This window comes from Sinohyriopsis cumingii, chromosome 15 (genome assembly GCF_028554795.1).
Source record: "Sinohyriopsis cumingii isolate HCF-2022 chromosome 15, ASM2855479v2, whole genome shotgun sequence".
In the NCBI taxonomy this organism is placed as follows: domain Eukaryota; kingdom Metazoa; phylum Mollusca; class Bivalvia; order Unionida; family Unionidae; genus Sinohyriopsis; species Sinohyriopsis cumingii.
In genome coordinates this window covers 99,697,780-99,717,990 of record NC_142975.1, presented here as the reverse complement: position 1 = coordinate 99,717,990, position 20,211 = coordinate 99,697,780, and the positions used below count along the sequence as shown (strand labels likewise).

Below are 20,211 nucleotides of genomic sequence, written 5' to 3'. Positions count from 1 at the left end.
TGTACATACGCATCACAATGGACAACATAATGATAACCAGGAAGGTGTTAAGCATGTCCCACCATATACTTGCTTTGTTAAGATACAAGTGTGTGGTTAGAGGCTGATTCATTAAATCAGCTTAAAGAATTGTATAAATAATTGGCTGATGGTTTTCTCAATTGTGTGGCATGCTTAGACTCAAACAGCAGATGTTTTAACGCTGCCCATTCTGTGTGTGCTGGAATAAAATTATTTTGTCCACAGTTTCCATACTTGTTGTGATCCATGCGGGCACAGCCTGTGCTATGAAACAAAGTTGTACTTTTCATTTTGCATCCAGAGCATGTCCTCCTTTTTGTCAGGGAATTCTCAATCGAGCAGAGACACTGTTGCATAAAGGATTCCAAAAAAGGGCACTGAAAAATATAATTCATAATACAGTAATGATACTGTAAAATTGAGATGGTCTTATTTGTTAAGACAGTATTGTCGATTTATGTTGTTGCCTGCACGGTACTGTCCTATTTTCCTTGGACAGTTGCATTATTCAGACATGACTTTTCTTCATTTTAAAGCGTAATTCCGCTTTTCTCTTGATGAGGGAAATCGTATTCTAATGTAGTCTGTTTTTATATCATCTCTAATCCGGATTTTAGAACACAGTCTGTCTGGTTGTCTGGTATTATTCAATAATGATCCAATTAAAGTATTTATTATATTTATTAGTTTATGCATGATCATTGAAAGAGTATTATGTCTGGTCAGAAGTTTCTACTCAACCGATTCATCTTCCTATAATGGGAATTGATGGAAATCAAAATATAAAAGCATGCTTGTCAACATTTCATCTTGAGTTTTGAGAGGGAAAAGAATAGAAAATATTTGGATAAAGGTTTGAAAAATGTGTGGATATTGGAATAGCTCAAGCAGAAAGTTGACGGAAATAACTTATTCGGTTCACAAGAAAACTGATTGCCAATGGACTGGCATATTTTGATATTTGTAAGAATGATTTGAATTATGCGAATCGTGGCTGAAAGTGGTTGAAGCAGCAGACAGCACTTCCAAAAGAAGAATCATACAGAGAATGTTATTATAAAATCTAATATCAGAAACACAAACTACAGCCAATACAAGGAGGTGCTTGAAAGGAAAGACAGTTATTGTTGAGAAAGAAAGAAAGAATTGAACACTGAGTCAAAAACGTCAGTGGTGACAAAAAGGAAAGCAAATGAAATATCCAAGGTTGCAGAAGAGCAAGACCGGCATATTTATATCAACAGGATGTGTGCACTTTAGTAACAGACATGAGTATATGCAATTATTTGTAAATAAATTAATATTGCTTTATTTAACAGATTTCTTTTTAAACGAGATAAATGTAATATAACAATTTGTTGCAAAAAAGACAAAGTATTGTAACAAAATTACTGTGTGAATACTGACACCCACATGTACTAACTTCAGCACTAAAAGTTTTAGAGAAAAGATGATGTGATAATGAACATTGTGATGTTCTTCAAGTATTATTTAAAATTGTATAAAATATTTTTACAAATGATGTTTGTTTTGAATAAAGTAATAATTTTCTAATATATTATAATATGGTCTAACACGAACAGTATTTTATAAGCATACAATGTATATTTGCCAGCAGCCAGAGGCCTACTGGTCCCCTAGATATGGGGCACTGCCCCATGCCACCCCATTGCGGAAGAACCCTTGCACATATTTCATTTTTTGGTGGGGCGGAGGACCAAAATCTGGAGCTAGTCTGACCCCAGCATGAATAAAGTATTCTTATTTTTTTTCTGTTTAAAACTGTAAAGAAATATATTATACAGACATGTCGATTACGATATTTGTATAGCATATATGTATCCAATTGGGGACGATGTAAGCTAGACCTTGGCAGCTACATGAGAAAGTACTGAAACAACGGCATTTACAATATAAGGGTTCAACCCACCATATAAGCACACATGTGTCTTCACTGGGGTGGTGATAGGCCAGCAAGAATTCATAATAATAATTGTATGCCCAGAAATCAGCACGAAATAGAACAAAAGCGGGAAGATGAGCAGAAAGTTTGTTTAAACAATATTAAATCCAGTACAAATCCATAAAATGTAGTTGGATGCCAGAGAAGTGATTGATCATATGTTACTCAACATGATCATGCGATATTGCATACAGATTATCTGCTTTGATTGGCTTTTTGAATCCATAACAACCAATATGAAGAGTTCTGATCATGCACACGAGCCCCATGTAGGCAGCTAGTAAAGAGGCTAATAATGGCTTCCGGCACAGTTCCTTAAGCAGTAGTAGAAGGTGGTCGACCGACCAAAACATGATGGTGTGGACCTTGATGAGACCCCACCCCCACCCCATCAAGGCCACATTTTACAATCCAAGCCTTGTAAGATTATTGATTTTGCTTGTGGTAATGCTGATGTATTAGTTACCAAAGTTCAATTCGAGCCCTGTGTAAAATATGAAAAGGAAATGATTGCAACCAAGATTATTGATGTTGAATATATATGTAAATGGATTTCTTGGGTAATTGTTATAATTTATTTCCATTAAGTGTGAACACACCATTGGCTAGTTGCTAAATGCAAAATTAAATTTTAGAACGAAACTTGAAAGATTCAGAGGGCTGTCCGGGCTGAATGTTAATTAGTTAATTTGTAATCAAGCACTCCCCAATTGAACCCCTATCTATATAAGTTAATCCTGTTCTGTTATGTATATTATAACATGTATTGATGTTTGTTTTGTGCTGGGAAACCGGCCCGTTATTATTAGCAGCTCAATGCTTCACAGGCATTTTATTTGGGCTTGACAGGTGACACGGGCATAGTCTAAATCTTATGTTAAACTGGTTTACCAGCAAATCACAGTAAATGAAAAGAATATGTTACTGTATATACTGAAATTGTTTATGTCACCTAACTAGTGATCCATAATTAAATCATTGTTGTAATAATAATAATAATAATCATAATAATAATAATAATAATAATAATAATAATAATAATAATAATAATAATAATAATAATAATAATGAGTGAGTATGGGATCTCATAAAGCTGAATTAGCTTGACAACGACTAGATGCAATTAAGGAATATTCCAGTCCGTGATTCTGTCCAACAGCAGCTAAAACAGCACAACGAAGCGCATGTGGAATTTACTGAAGGAACAGAGCAGAATCAACCCAATAAATGTTTATATCAACTGAGGCAATACAAAAAGCTCGTGACATTACCAAGCTGATATTGCTGGTCATCTTCAACCACCTCCACCACCAGATGAGCCACCACCGGAAGTTCAAGTACAACCACCACCACCAAAAGTTCAACCAACATGATGGATAAATTTACTGAGGAAAGCATTAATGTTATCACGAACAAAAGCCAAATAGTTCATATTGCCACATTTAGGTAGCAAGAAAAAGATATAAAACCTGCAAGTTGTGATGATTGGCGTAAATTACATATTTTTTCCGGTGCTTATCACGTCAAAGGTGATGATGAAATTTTTAAACTTTTTAAGCCGACAGTAGATAAGTATATTGAACAAAAAATCAAGGAAAGAGACAAATACAAGAAACGAATTGTCAACTTCAAGAAGCAGGCAAGAAAGTAAGGTCTAAAAACTAGAGATAAAGCAATGAAGGAAAAGAACAAGCTGGGTCCGAGGCACTTCAGCAGCAACCTCCTGAACAACCAGATCCAAATACCAAATCACCTGAAGGAGATACCGGAAGTGGCCTTACCACTCTTGATCAACATCATAAGAAACAAACCTCGCCGGTGATTCAAGATAAAACTCTGTCCAAATAACATCCTCTCTGATGTTGGTCGACTAGAACGTCTGATTGGTGGAAGACGAGCCAGTCATTATCCCCAAGAAATCACCAATTCATCGGTTGCTATTTATCAGCGTTTGTTTACTGGTGGAGTCATGGACATAAGCATCTATTGGGCACTAATCGATGAAATTGCTTTGATCACTACAGTGAATGATCAATTAGAACGGCGAAAACAAAATTACATGATTATACACAATGCCCAATGTGGACCTGAAATCGCCAGGGTGATACATTCACGATTACTGGTTTATAAAGTGATCTGTGGAGACGTATTCGGCGATATTATTCCAGGTTTATTTAGAAAAATAGCCCCAAAAGCTATCCCGAATACAAAACAAAAAGGCATGAAAAGCCATCGAAATCGTTGGTGATAGTGGTTTTGATAATGTTGGTGATGTTGCTGGTAAAGCATTATCAGCGATCAAAGACAAACTCGTGTGATTAGTACTACGAAATCCGCAGCCGATAAAACTGCCCAGCACCGAAGTGATGCCAGCAAGTGTCAGTAAAATAAATAATCAAGCTGCAAATGAGCAGTTGAAAGAATTAACTGGAGTGCCATGACTGACAAAACAACAAGCCTCTGAGACAGAAACAAATATAACTGCACGTCTGTTTATAGGAAGTGGTCTGGCTCAAGGGTCATTTTAAACAACAAATACTATCATACAATGTTCAAGCGTGTATCTGATCCCACATTTGAAATGGACGAGCAAGTCATCAAAGATGAATTGGTGCATAATTATCAGTATTATTCTTAGGATGCGAGTGTACCTGATGCACGTGGAAGAATTGACCGCCAGGTTCAGGACACAAGCAGATATATCTTGCCCGCGAAGGCATTTATTGAGATTGAAGGTCAATTTTTGGAAACAGATAATACAGCATATGGAGTAGGATATCGAGTTGTTTTTGTTTATAATGGTGTTATGGCGTTGTTTAGCAGTGCCACTTACATCATTGATGGAAAGAATATTGAATCATGTCTCGACGTTGCCAGGACGATATTGTGTCTTAGAAGATATGTTAATGATTAGTTGTGGTCTGCGGGTCCATTAGTGATGATATGCAAAGATACTTCTGATCACCCCGTGAGCAGTAACATGACAATGTAGGGGTCACATCAGTGAATTAAAATTTCAACTAGGGATCTGCGCACGCCGATCAGTATTTAAATGGCAATGAAGAATTTTCATGCACTATTCCACTGTCGCACTTCTTTGGATACTTGAGGAGATATAATAAGGTTATTCTCAGTGTTAAACACACACTCGCATTAGCTCAATAAGCTACGTACAACTATGCACAACTATGCAATCTGGTATTCACCTGGTGTTGATGATGTTAAAGTGAAACTGACAAAAAATTACGTTGTGATGTCTTCAATGACACCATCACTCATTGAAGAAAAAACAACTGCTCTTTGACATGGACAGCGGTAGTACGTCAAAGCTGTCGTGGTTGACAATGACCACAGACAGCGTCCAGAGTAACGTTGCCGGGTTATTCACATGGTAAATAGCATCACAGTCGGAGTTTCAGCTCCACGACTTACATATATATATATATATATATATATATATATATATATATATATATATATATATATATATATATATATATATCACTTTATGAAAAGTCCTTGGTAGATTCACAAGCACGACATCCAGTGGTGTTTGACAGACATGGAGTTAGAGAAGAGTCTCTGAGAATAAATGGACATCAAGAAACATCTGAAGAAGTGCTGGTCTATTTCAACTACAATCATTTTGCACGTGCGTACCATCTGTGAATGACATTCATGGAGCATGAGCTGAATGTTGACTCCGGTTTGCAGGTATCTCTACGTGACTTTTTAGCGCTATATAAATGGACATCAAGAACCATCTGAAGAAATGCTGGTCTATTTCAACTACAATCTTGTTGCACGTGGAAACCATCTGTGAATGACACTCATCAGGGATGATCAGAATGTTGATTCCTTTTTGCAGTTATCTCAACGGAACTTTATAACGCTATATCCGATTTATTATGTATCACTGGAAAACTTTAGATTGGTTTAAACAATTGGTCATTGATATACATTTTCGATCTCAAATAGGTGTATTACCGGCTAGCCCTGATGGTTACAGAGCAATTGCTGTTGTATTATCGGACAAAACAATGTTGTATGAAGGCGTTGGTGGATGAATGAGAGTCATGCAATTAGATCATTCATGATGTTAGAATGTCATATCATCATGTCAACATTACTCTGACACCGGTCAGATTAAAAAGCAGCAATTGGCATCAGAGATGTATTCTGGGGCAAAACTATCACTGAAATTAGCGGTGTTACAAGGCCCAATTGTGTTGTCGTTAAATGTATGTCAAACCAAACACTACAGTGACGTCAATAAATAAAATAATGGCGTGTGACTTGATCTTCCTGCGAATTCGATCAGCGATACAGCAAAGACCGTTGGCATATGTCCACTTCCAGCGGCGATACCGGTGCTGGTTGCCGCCACAGCTACAGCTGTTGCAAAACCAGCCGTATTGGTGCCGTTGGAACAACTGCCGAAATGGCAATGAAAAAGGCAACAGGACACGGTCTAAAACATGGTATGATACTACCGGGGACATTTTGTTAAAACTCCCCATGTCTAATTTTGATTTACCTGATGCTGCTTTGTGATTAAACATAACAAACTTAAGAGGTGTTTTCATGGATGATCAATTGCTGGAAAACCCAAACCGTATTGAAACTGCTATCATTGATCTTTTCATCATGCTGATCCAGGTTCATGTTGGGTAGCATATGCGCTTGACCCACATGGTGTTGTTTGTTTTGATTTGTGTTGATTGGCTCCACTGAAATAATTTGTAAGGTACATTGGCTTATCCGGTGACATAACAATCGGTTATTCAACATTAACAGCATCGACATTAATGGATCAACCTATGCGCAGTCCAGAAGTACTTGTCGTACTGAACGCATTGTTTGCGTCATCGGTGCCACCGCATTAAGTCGTTCACAAATATACCAGCAGACAACATCATTTTAAACAGGTTTAATAATTTTAATGGTATATATTTACAAAAGATCTGCTACACGTACATGCCCGGGTATAGTTAATTTGTCTGCATATGTGATATGAGATGAGCTCGCAGATCTTGATTTTGGACAAGGTTAAGTCCAGCATAAAATGTTACATTATAATAACATGTAATGCATAAAAGCTTGCATATAAAAATGCAAACTAAATATACATAACAGTATGCTAATACCACGTGATTATTGGTAGCCCAGGCAATCTGTTCCCAATTAATAAGTCAATTGCATAGCTTTGAACTATGGTAAATAGACCATCTTCATGAAGGTAATGAGTATACTGTCATGAATTTATTCCCATGTATTGGGTAGGATAATGAACAAACATTCGACATTACTTGACTAGTTTTGTCTGTTTGATATATGTCCATCCACTGTAATATGATACATGTCTATCCACCAGCAAATGCATCCTAGTCAAATATATTAAACCATCAGTTGTATGCGTAGTTTCGAAAAGAATTCAATATTAGTAATATCTCCATCCATTATTTAATTATCTTTAATGAGTGATCAATATCACATACCATACTAGCACATGCAATCTTTATCAATGTGTACATAATATATGAGAAAAACTATCTACATATATTTTATTTTAGTAATTAGGATTCTGAATATATTTATGACAAACAGTTTGGTATTGAGGTAGAAAGACATACATGATTGTTAGTTTTTAAGCAATATTTATGAGACACTCAATAGCGATTTGTGTTATATGTTAGTTGAAAAAATATTTAGCATTGTACAAGTTAGAATGATTAATATGTTAATGTGCATATTCTTTGTGGATTTCATTATACAGATGTGTTGGAAATAAAGGCAGTTTAAAGTGCACTTGATGTTACTATGCATAATTTATGACACATAGTATCTCAAGGATATATCGGTTTGTTTTTTACACAATGAAAATGAATGTACTGGTCTGTACCAACTCTCTGTTGTGTTGTTCAATAAGATTAAGCAAGGGTCTTAGTTTCCTAGTAATGCCATATTGTGATTGCGATTTACATGAGGGTTGCGTTTTTGAAGCGTGCGCATAATTTGAGATTCATGTAAATTGAGATCATTTTCTCCAAATAAATTCAGTGTGTTAAAATTAGTGGATGCTTCTTCAAAGTAGATTAAAATAAAATCTAAAACATGTTTTCATAAAAAACATAGAGAAACTAACTTAAAACTAGGAAACATAAAATAAAAATTTGAAATTATGAATTTTAATTAATATAACATATGTACGTGTAATTAAAAAACGAAAGCTGCATTGAACAGTAGTGTTTATCAAGCCACGCTGCCAACATCCTTTGCATCCAGTCCACTATGTTGGGGCGGGTATAGCAATTTTTCTGGTTGGAAAGGGATGTTCCAGCTTTCACATTTGCTTTTATTTGTTCAGCACTGTCACATATATGCATTGTTCTACATGTACTTTCACTAAGGTTCAAATCATGCTTTATCATGGCAGTACTCTGACCAGCTTCATACCTTTGCATTACTTCAAGTTTAACCTCTTAAGAAATAGCCTTCATTAGTCTCTTATGACTATCATTTGCTTGTGTTTTAGACGCCATCACTAATGACGTTCCAAAATTGTAACAAACAATTTGTACATGTACATACGTACACAGCACTGGGGCCACAATAAACAGAATGGTGCTGGCGTAAGAGCTTGTCTTTGTGGGTAATGTTTGCATGTGACGGCGGCACAAGCCATATGTATAAGAGAGTTTTCTCAATAGTAGCGATCTTTTTAGCCTTTTCCCCATTTCGCATTATTTTGAATTCGCGCAAATTGAGATCTTGCAAATCGCTATCACACTGTAACTATCATATTTCCCTTAAAAAGTTTCATATATATCAGCGACTACGCTTACAGCCAATTATATTTGTGTTACCTGAATGAAGCTTACAGTATTGAAACATAGAAAAATATAGAAACAATGATAAATAATTATCCAATATAATTTGATGTATCAACTGATCCTATGGAAAAATTACATGATAAAGTATAAAAATAATGCCTAACTACCAGAATCAAAAGTAGTGTATGTTTATTCATTCTAAAAATGTATAGTAAAAGTGAAAAATAATAGTTGTTGTAGGTGTTCTAGGGTTAAAAGCCATTTTTCAGCACACGATAGGCTATACATGGCGGCCAGTATTAATGGTGTAGGAAGATCCCGGGAAAACCCCGGTAAGAACCACCTACCCACGAGAAGCTACTGGCAAGCTTTCTCAGATACCCACATTAGCCGAATCCGAGACTCGAACCCACGCAGAGGTGAGATGGCAGTGATCCGTAACGGATAACGCTTTAGACCAGTCGGCTACTCGGGGCTAACTTAAAATTAATAGTGTTGAAAATAAAATTAAGCATTCTGTTATGATATGGTATATTCAACCTCAAATCTTTTGACTATGCTGAAACAAATAACTGCTGGAACACTTGAATTCTGTTCACAAGAAGTAATTACGGAAATGGTAGAAAAGAATCATTAGAATAGATGCCAAGAATAAAGAAGGTGCATCTAACTGGACTTGCATTCATTCCCAGAATTGGAGAAATAATGAATTGATGCATTAATTGCAACTTTTTGTTTGATCCTCATGATGTTTCTATCGGACAAGTAGGCTGTTTTATAGATGAATCATGCACTTTTTAATGTTCATACCTAATCAGTTTGGGGCTTTTGCTTATACATGAACTTGCTTTGAGATGATACACAGTAATAACTTACTAGTCTTACAGAATCATGAATATAGCATGCCTCGCTCATCAGTTCAATCACAATTGTATTAGATTTTGGTGAATAAGGCCAAATGGGACTTCACTTAGATTATAAGCGGGGTCTGCTCTGAAATTAGAGGGGCACCTGATGTCAAGCTGCCAGAGTTTGTTTACCACTGAATGCCATTGGTTAACAGGTTCCAAATTAATTTTCTCAGGCAGACAACACATCGAATGCTATAACCAATTAAATAAATTGCAATAATGGAAGATTATAACAAACCTTTGGAATACATGTCAGACATTATAAAAAGAATGTGCAGTATCTAAGATCATAATAAATTATCTTTTCTTTATATATATATATATATATATATATATATATATATATATATATATATATATATATATATATTCATTCATTCTTCACATATAGTAAAGCCAAGTGAACCAGTGATGTCAGATCCAGGCAACCTTCAAGAGAATGCCACACTATCTTCCACATGCTGTGTATACAGATGTAGACCTGCAGCAAACATCACGTGGTCTGGAGCTGGAACAGTCTTCACCACCATCACTGAGGACAAGGCCACAGAAACCTTCAATATCACCTCAACATACAATAAGACAGTGACTAGACAAGACAATGGAGCTACATTACAGTGTATTATCACACACCCTGCTTTAAGCTCAAGTCTTGTTACATCAAAGAGGCTAACTGTATGGTGTATGTATATTTAATGTTTGTTGTTCATAAAAATGAGTTTAGTCAAGTTTCGAACAAAATAAACATATATACGTGCGCGAGTACAAAATTGCACGATTATATTACGCGGTTACGTGGGGCATCAAGCCTCGACCATACAACGATATCAGATTCCGAATTTGCCACAATGGTTAAGATATACACTGAAGTAATTGATTTAGAAAAGCACCATTTGAAAAAATGATTGTTTAAGTAATGACCGAGCTACTACAGCAGATAGCCGCAAATACAAGTCCGCGGAAACCCACAATGATAACAGTAAACTCCACTAACCCTGAATTCAGTGTTAATTTTCCAACTGAGATACTGGTAAGCGAGATCGCGTTAGCGCAGTTGCGATTATACTATAGTTGGCCAAATATCAGATCAAAATCATTCGGTGGATTACAATCGAATAATTCGTTGGTATTTGCAAATGAAAATAAACCAGATGGAACCCCCGACTTGAATGTTGCTGGAATACCCAAACCGAACAAATCAGTGATGTGTGTTTACGAGCAGAATAAAAATATAACGGGGAAGGAATCCAAGATAGTAATAACCGTCTACAAACCAACACTGCGGCCATCGAAATAAACTCTCCCGATTATGCCGTGGATATATATCAATCTTCGATCAGATCAGTGTTAGGATGGTCTGATACTGCACCACCGATACCTCCGCCGTTACCAGAACCAAAACATCTGATTTCATGACGGATAATACTTCATACTCGACAGAAAAATCAGAATTTCTTGTAATCTATACACAATGGTTTGGTCCAGCAACATTATATGTCATAATGAGAAAAGATATAAATATCACCTTACGTCCTTCCAATAATGAGTTGATTTGGATCCATAAACTTATAAATGTAGAACTTGATGAATGGAGGATCATGAATTTCATCGAAGGGACTGTTAGAATTCCATATGAAAGAGCATTAAAAAGGTTACGCCAGTATTTTACGGAATACCTCATTGATATAAAATCAGATAACAAAGATATCACCGAACAGATGAAAGCACTAAATCAAATAATTTTCGTTCCTGAATACATAAATCAAAGTTGTTTACAAGCGGTAACTAACTCAGAAGATAGATTTAAGCAACAATTTCTTAAAAAATACAAGATAACAGAAGCTGATCTTCCGACATTTAAATTTCACGGGTATAACCCAGACGATCTACAAAAATCCGTCAATGATATCATTGATGGTTTCATCCCTAAAATACTCGCAGAATGGAGAAAGATAACGCCATCCCAAGATAACATTCTCCGGTACAATAATGACCCACACGGGGCGGGTCGCCATGTATCTCCGGGAATCCTAAATATAACCTCGACGATCGCAGTCACCTCGTCTGTGATGTAATTGATGGCAGCTATCAAACAAACACAAAAATATCTGCAGGCACAGTAAGGATATATTCTTTATATTTTTACTCCGCAAGTCCCACCTGTATCTCTCATTGTGCAAGAGCCAATCAATCCCGTCTATCTACGGTGTCATAATCCGCTATTATCAAGAAGAAGTTTCAAACTAACTGACCAATCCGGCAACTTAATTGACCTAGGAAATAGAACATTGAGTCTGAATTTATATGTGAAATCGTAAAAATCAAAAAATATTATCTCCGTTGTTCTTATCAAGGAAACAGTACATATTTTAAAAATGGCACTTACGAGAATTTCTGCAACTGTCTCTCAGATTCATAATAAAATAAAAAAAATATTTTCTGTTGAAAATCTGATCCATCTTGTAATTTTGATAAGTAGTTGGGTAGTCAAAATCGTGCAAATCTGACATATTTCACGAAAAATCAGAACAAATATAATATTTTACTGAAAACTGTTCTCTGGTGAAGGACAAGGGTACAGCACATACTTTGAAAATGTCATTGACACATTAAAAACAGCAAAAGTTTGAATTCGCCACTGCATACCCACACTGATCAGGCAGAGCTCATATGTCAATGCAGTAGTCACATCACCATTCATGGTGAATCATTCTCCAAGTTGCTGCAACAATAAGAATTCTCCACTCATTGTTCCCAGAAAAAATATGTTTATACTTATGTGTCCTTTCGTTCCAATTACAAACAATATGTTAAATTCATTTAATATTTTTGAAATGTTATATAATAACATTGGGAAGGGATTATTATAATGGCTGTTGGGACTTGGTGAACTATTCACTAAAGTTACCTTTAGGACAGGTTTAACTATATCTAAAGTTACTATGTTTCTATTCTGGGAGCACGTTTTTAAGGGGATTGGGACAATTGCCATAATGGGGAGTGGTCCCAGTATATATGTCCAGAGGCAGTTATCCAGGGGGCAATTGTCATAGACCCCCGTGCATTAAACACTGGAGGAAGAGGACACTCAAGTCGATGCCTCTTCTGACTTAGAGTCTCTTGGTAATTCCAATCCTACCATGCAAAACGATGAATTTAGTTTCAAAGTGGCAATGGAGGAAATATTTATGTCCTATCCTTTACAGAATATTTTCACCCTCCTGACAATCACAAATGCAGCATACAAAGGGAATGCCTTCACTGATACAGATAAAAATGACAAATTCATCATCAGTCTTTGAGGATTGTGGAAATGGCCAGTTGCTTATCAGATAAATTAACGAGCCTGGTAATGTCATGGCCTTTTGGAAGTCAGCTTTTGATCACATTTTCTCTCTGTAATGGTACTTGTCACACGGTAACACCTGATATTTGGATATGCCTAGCCTTGACAAAGATTTCACTGCCATAAATATGGCATCCCCTATGAATTATAAAGTGATGAATCATGTACAGTGCAACATCAAAACTTTTATGGAATCTGGTTACTTTTTCCTCTCAGTTGGATTTTGGTCTTTCTGAAAATACTACTTAGCAGAGAAGGTTGAAAACGATCACACTTGGAATGTAGTTTGTTGCATCTCTATAGTCTTTTTAGGGCGGCTAATATATTAACAACCTCCTAACCAAGATCTAACAAAAAGGGATAGTCATGTACTCGTCATCACTCAAAGTACACCATATGGCGACTTTATGCTTCCTCCCATTCATATTTGGTTGGAATATAGAGCTAATGAGAAAAACGGCATCACTGGAGATACCAGTATAAATATTAATACAAAATCTATTCATCACGAGCAGCCTCAGAAAGGGGATGACAAACGACAAAGATATGATGGTTTTACTCAGACACAGCAACCATATAGAGACAATGAGCAATCATAGATCATCTAATCCTGTTTCTCATATACAGGCATGGAGAGGCCTCCAAATTCAAAAGAACGTATTATCCCGTCTATTGCTTCCTGGCAACCCTTAGGTGGGTGCAAGAAACCTTATGTCCCCTAGTTATTGAACCAGTTTATTCCCTTGCTATGAGTGGATGATACAATTGGTTTGAAAGGACTTTGCATCTTGTTCATCCAGTCACCTATCCTCTTATCAGTCCTCTTCGTGATAGTTATTGTGTATGATGATATGAAGGCTGACCTCTTGCACAAAGAGATAATGGCATTACTAGACAAATGGACAGTATAGATTTTAGAAAAATGGCATCCCCAGACATTTATCCCAGTCTCCTTCTTGATCACGAAAACAAACATGAATTGCACACTGTTTTAGAAGCTCCAAAGTTCAAAATGGAAACAGCAATGTCCATCCATTGAACATGAAACTGTCTGATGTATACCACCACATTCCCATTCATGTAACGTCAAGAAAATACCTGTGTTTTGCCTATAAGAAAGCAGTGAACCAGTTTCATGCCCTAGCGTGTGGCCTCAAATTCAACCTCTGTCCATTTTGTTTGTGGTGTGTCTGTTGTCAGAATGCAGCTTTTCTTAACATTTCAAGCGTGATGTTTCATAAATTCCTTGCAAGCTTTGGTTTTATTGTGGGTCATTAATTCAGTTTTAGCCATGTCAATTACAACAAACGTGAATGCCTTGTACAATGCAGCGTGTTTATCATTTCATTGTTACATATTTGTCCACATCATTGAGATCGAACTTGAACTCTTTGCTTGTACCAATTTTGATATGTAGCTAGAGATTGTGTTGAGATTTGTTTTTGCCAAGATGCAGCTTTCCAATTGCCATTTGTTCTATAAAATGCTTGATTATGAAATTGTACTTGATCCAGAAGGGAGGAGGGATTGTGGTGTGTACAGGCACCACTAACGAGTCATTGTGGTGTATTAGCAAGATGGCAACGATGCTAAAGAAAATGTAAATTTCCTTAATATATGACGTCCTGGAAATTGCATTAATTAACATACTAGCAAATACATTTGTCTTTTGTCATAAAAAGCATTCATTTTGTTTACAGGTTTACTGATTTCTGACCAATTACTGTAATGCAACAAAACATCTTTTTGAATGCCACGTTATGACTTATGTTGGTGAGACAAGTGACAGATTGCCTTACTTACCATAACTGTAATGATGACTCGCCATTTACCAAATGCCACATTGTCTGGAGTAGCCATGATTATCCTACCATCAATAGGGGAGTATTTAGGGATTTTGTTCCAAAATCAAAGCAGTTACCCCATATAGACAGCATGAAAGCCATAATATTTCAAGCACAGACACAGATACTTTTGCACCAGTGGCTTATATTTATTTTCATTGTCAGGCACTGGTTTTGCAGCCTGCATTAATACTCCACCACTGGTATCGGGATGAGCAGGCAGCACCAGCGATACATGCTCCTTGTCTATATATGGTTGCACCTCCATGACATCTTAAGCTAAGTGAGTTCTAATTGCAGACGACAAGAATAAAGTAGTTGATTATCCCTCCAGCTGTGTTGATCTTGACAATTTCGCACTTAATGATGTAAAGTGCTAATGATTTATAAATTTGCTGATCCAACATGTTTTGACTTTTAAAACTATTCTTTTTCTAACATTTTCAGTCATGTAACATCTGTGAATCACATCATTAAAACCTATTTTACTCTACATCCGGTACCCCATTATTTAAAAAAAAAAACAGACTGGGCAGGCACCTAAATATTTTATCACAGTATAATGAATCTGTGGAAGTTGTCATTTTCAAGAAACCTTTCTATTTTCTTGGGAATGCTTCACATAAAGCGGTTATATATAGAAAATAAGGACATTACATGGAGATCAAATGCAGTGTTATGCTATTCTTACTTACCATTCTTCCATTTTAGAATATTCTCAAAATTATATAATTCGTGGGATTAAAAAGATGAAACAAAATGACAATGACAACTTTGTGTTGCTTGATTGATTTTTGTTGTTGATTTTAATGTACCCAAAAAGCATAATCCATAACAGGCAAGTGTAATTAGGTAAAACAATAGCATAATCATTACTTCTGTGAAGGGTAATGAAAATAAAAATTGTCACCTGGGCTAGTACACTTCTATATCCCCATGAAGTGATCTGATTCTGTCCCATGTGAAGTGCATGCTCATTAAGGCGGCAAAAGCAACTGCAGTAAAACATGTCATGGGATACCACTACAATGAGAGATCACCTGTCTTGAAAGACCATGCACATATATGTTGATTATATAGAGTTATGACCTGTCATGAGAAACAAACTGTCTTGAAAGACCAATTATAACATTTAGGCAGAAGGTTTGATTTATCATTACAGGTTCTACTACATAGTAATGACAACCACATGCCCAGGAATTCCTGCCACTTGGGGGAAAAGGGGAGGGCTTGGATGGCCCTAAGGTGACTGTATTGTGAGGACGAAACACATCAGGACCATGTATATTTATAGTGTACATGTGCCTAACTTCAAAGGTGATAGTGCACTCCAGAACATTAACTGGTCTGTACACCATTTCCTTGAGTTCTACATGCATCGTTGAGCCCATGTGTATCACTTCTTGCAGAGGCTTCATGCCAACTAGAGCATTGGCCAATACAGGATTAAGGATCATGCCTTGTGCAAGAGACGAGGTTTTGCCACAAATACATTGCTTTAATAACAATGTGAAAAATAGATTCATCAGTATTTTTAACTATATCAACAACAAAAAAGACCACAGATCCACAAAAAATAAAGGTTGGCCAACTTTGATACATACTTGCGGAATGTTTAATTTCGGACAAGTGTAATTGACATAGTCATTGGTTCTTGACAAAGCTTGAATCTCAAGATGTTTATATTCCGCCTAGGTCAGCTGGTAAAATATTAATTTTTGCAAAACTACAAAAAAGATAGTAATCTGGGTAACTCTCAGCCATACTACATTATGATTGTCAGCAAAAGCGTCTGCATTAGACGTCTGCTTGTTTGTGAATTGCCTGAGTCAGCAGTTAGGGTTACATTAAGTGTATCAAGATCATCTACCTATATGCCTGGACAAAGCAGATGGCTAACTATGGACAAGTGACACAATTTGAGACATTATTTATAGCAGACCCAATATCAGGATGACCTGCTTAGTGCGGTCACAAATTTTGCTGGAAATCACCGTGCCTTTTTTACTATACAGTTTAACGTTTCGTGTAGGCATCTGGCAGGGGGAAAATAACTAGTATTTCTCAAAAGCAATATAAAAGTACAACAGCAAGGAATTGGACAATTCTGACTTGTTAAAGATTCATTTTGGGACAGACATTGAACATGACTGTCAATAAGCTGTCTATTTTTTTCAGAGAAACTAAAGATTTGGTAATCTTCTTGTGCAGTCATATTTGCAGGGTCCTAACAGTTGCTCACCTCTGCTAAGCTTTCTTGAATTGCAAGCTCACACAATTCTGGTAATGTGGTGCATTCGTGTTTGTTTTATGTTATTATAACACATGATACCTATATTAATTATAAACTACTTAGAGTTATGAGCATAACACTTTACAAGAACTATGGCAGTTGTTATCAGGGACACAGCGTTAAATTAGATAACGTTTGGGTAGACAGTATAGAAGCAAGAAATGGGCGGATCGAATGTACTGACAACTGTAACACCAACTACTCATGATCTGACAAACACTATCACAATGGTATAATTGTTTATTTGAGTTGGTATCCTCTGGTAATAGGTTTTTAGTCCAGTACAAGCTAGGAGCATTGGCTTCATGTAGATGCAGTTAGTTGTAATCAGCACAGACTTAGTGAAAACTTCTATAGCATGCAGATGAGGCTAATGTCTGCATGGCCTAGGCGCTTGAAGGTGTGTGTATTCTGTTTGCATCCCATTGTAATACATGATGGTTTGCCCAATAGGTTTCTTAACATAATCAAGCAGACAAGCACACCAGACAATCAAGCACACCAGACAATCCAGCTCTCCCTTTCTGGATATCAGCTGGTAGATCATACATATGTTTTAATCTTCATTGCCATCTGTTTACATGCCTATAATAATGTATCCTAATTCATTGTCTTCCAGTAGCTATACCTTTGTCTGCTTCTTGTACGAGATGATGACCTCAGCTACCTGAAATGCACAAACTCTTCCATCTGGATCATGGAACGCAGCAGTGTGGTGGTGGTTCAGCTATAGTGGTTACAGACAGATTCATGTACTCGCTTACTGAATAGGGCAGGGATGACTAAATGGCTGCCGGACTTGAAAGCCCAGGAACGCAGATGTGCAAACTCAGTTCGACCTGCCGTGGCATATGGCTCATTAAGAGCCATCCCTGTCATCAAATCCCTTGGGTGGTTCATTATTCAGTCTCTCATTCCCAGATAGCTGCTAAGATGCTAGACAGCCATATCGAGCTAAAAAGCAGCCATATCGAGACTTACAATTACCTCTAACTCGTTGCATATTTGAAGGATATGATCAGCATGTCAGTCGGCATGGGTTTCCAACCATTTTGTTATTCATATACTTTGCTACACTAAGGCATGGGTCACGTACTACTCAGCAGCTATACACATATTTGTATAAGTGCTACAAATCCTGATAACGTGCTTAAATATAATTCTGGTTTTTCCAGCATGAAATGCTCCATAACCTTGGCATCCAGTAATTTGCCATTGCCATCCCTGATAATCCAGTCATTCTTTGATTATTTTGTCTCTTGTAACCCTCAGGATGGTCTCCGGACATTGCTAGTATTGATCACTATCATACATACTTAAAGGAAATTAAACGTATATGATCAGGCATGAGCTTAATGTATAGTGAGTTTCTTCCACTTACTTATCTTAGTAGTCAGTCCCGTTTTGTATGTTGCTACCTGTTATTTCCAAAAGAATGAACACACATGAAGAATTTTTTTTATCTTCAACAGCAATGTTGTTGATGTTTGTTCCTCTGTAATTGGTTTGAAGTTTCCACTCTATCAACTTTGTGTGATGAACCTGAATCAGACCATACCCCCTGGTGTCAATTTCGTTTCTTTCTTCAAAATGTTCATCTACCTGCTGCACAATGCATTTAATGGCTTCATCTCGTAGAAAGGAAAACTATCATGATTTTTATTTCAAATTTCACATAGGCTGTTTACATTTGCTGACACTAGGTAGACATTTCCACATCAAGGCTCGACAATGCTAGTGAGAATCCTGAATTATGATCATTCCCCTATCCTTACCTGCCTCAACTCTCGTCAGGGCGATCCTGTCCATTATGGCCCACTTCCCAAGTTTCTGGTAATCGGAGTAAATGGTTGTCCTCCTTAATCTAAAACTTGATGTATATGGTGATGCACTGTCAACCTCATATTTGTCCTTAGCACCGCAGAGTACCGTAACACATCCAAGTTTTATAAATAGGATAATGGTGCGATGTGAACTTATTGAAGCAATTGGGATCTCAGGCAGAAATGGTGCAACGATGGTTTAATTCCTGCTCCTTGCTTTGCTGCACAGGTTGCAGTTGCTGTTGTTCAAAATTTTGCAATTTTCCTCAGTCTGCCTGTCGACAAGGTTATTCCAATACTTCGCGGCAAGGCCCATATCTTATCACACCCAACACACTATGCCTCTGCGAGTGTTAGATGTTCACATAAGATGTATATGTGGGTGAGTTAGCTAAGGTGTTAATCCCTCTCTTTGACACCTATTGCCACATTTGTGTGGTCTCTGAAGATAAACCGACATTTGGATTACATAAGAGTGATAGAGGGTCAGTGAATTGGGGCAAACATGGGCCTTAAATTGGAACTTTCTTGTGATTCAGTCACACACACTCTTCACCACTAGCTACTATATCCCACCTTCAACCTCATCCCCCTCCCACTGGAACTGAAAAAAAAAAGAAATAAATGAATAAATGAAAAAGAGTGTAAATATAAGATCTTTAATCTCAAATATTGTTACATTTAGTTTCCAATGCCAATGCGAGTATTAAACAGCATCGATTAAATATCTATCTATCTATCTATCTATCTATCTATCTGTCTATCTATATATACATATATATATATATATATATATATATATATATATATATATATATATATATATATATATATATATATATATATATATATATATATATATATATATATATATATATATATATATATATATATATATATGTATATATATGTATATATATATATATATATATATATATATATATATATATATATATATATATATATATATATATTACTTTATTATACTATTGGTGGTTTCAGTTTCCCCTATTAATGTGAGCATTACCAACAACAAGGAAGTAATAGCACAGATGTATTGGTTGGAACTTAGATGTACAACAGGGACCTCCAATCCCATTGCTGATATCCGTTGGATGAACGGAACAAATAACCTCACTGGGGAATTATACAAAAGCATAGATAAGCCTGGGGCATA

General features: G+C 36.4%; 1 pseudogene; it reads left to right on the top strand.

Moving 5' to 3' along the window:
• The first annotated feature begins 10,125 nt into the window (after positions 1-10,125).
• LOC149782382 (hemicentin-2-like) overlaps positions 10,126-20,211 on the top strand; it is a 72,569-nt pseudogene continuing 62,483 nt past the window's right edge.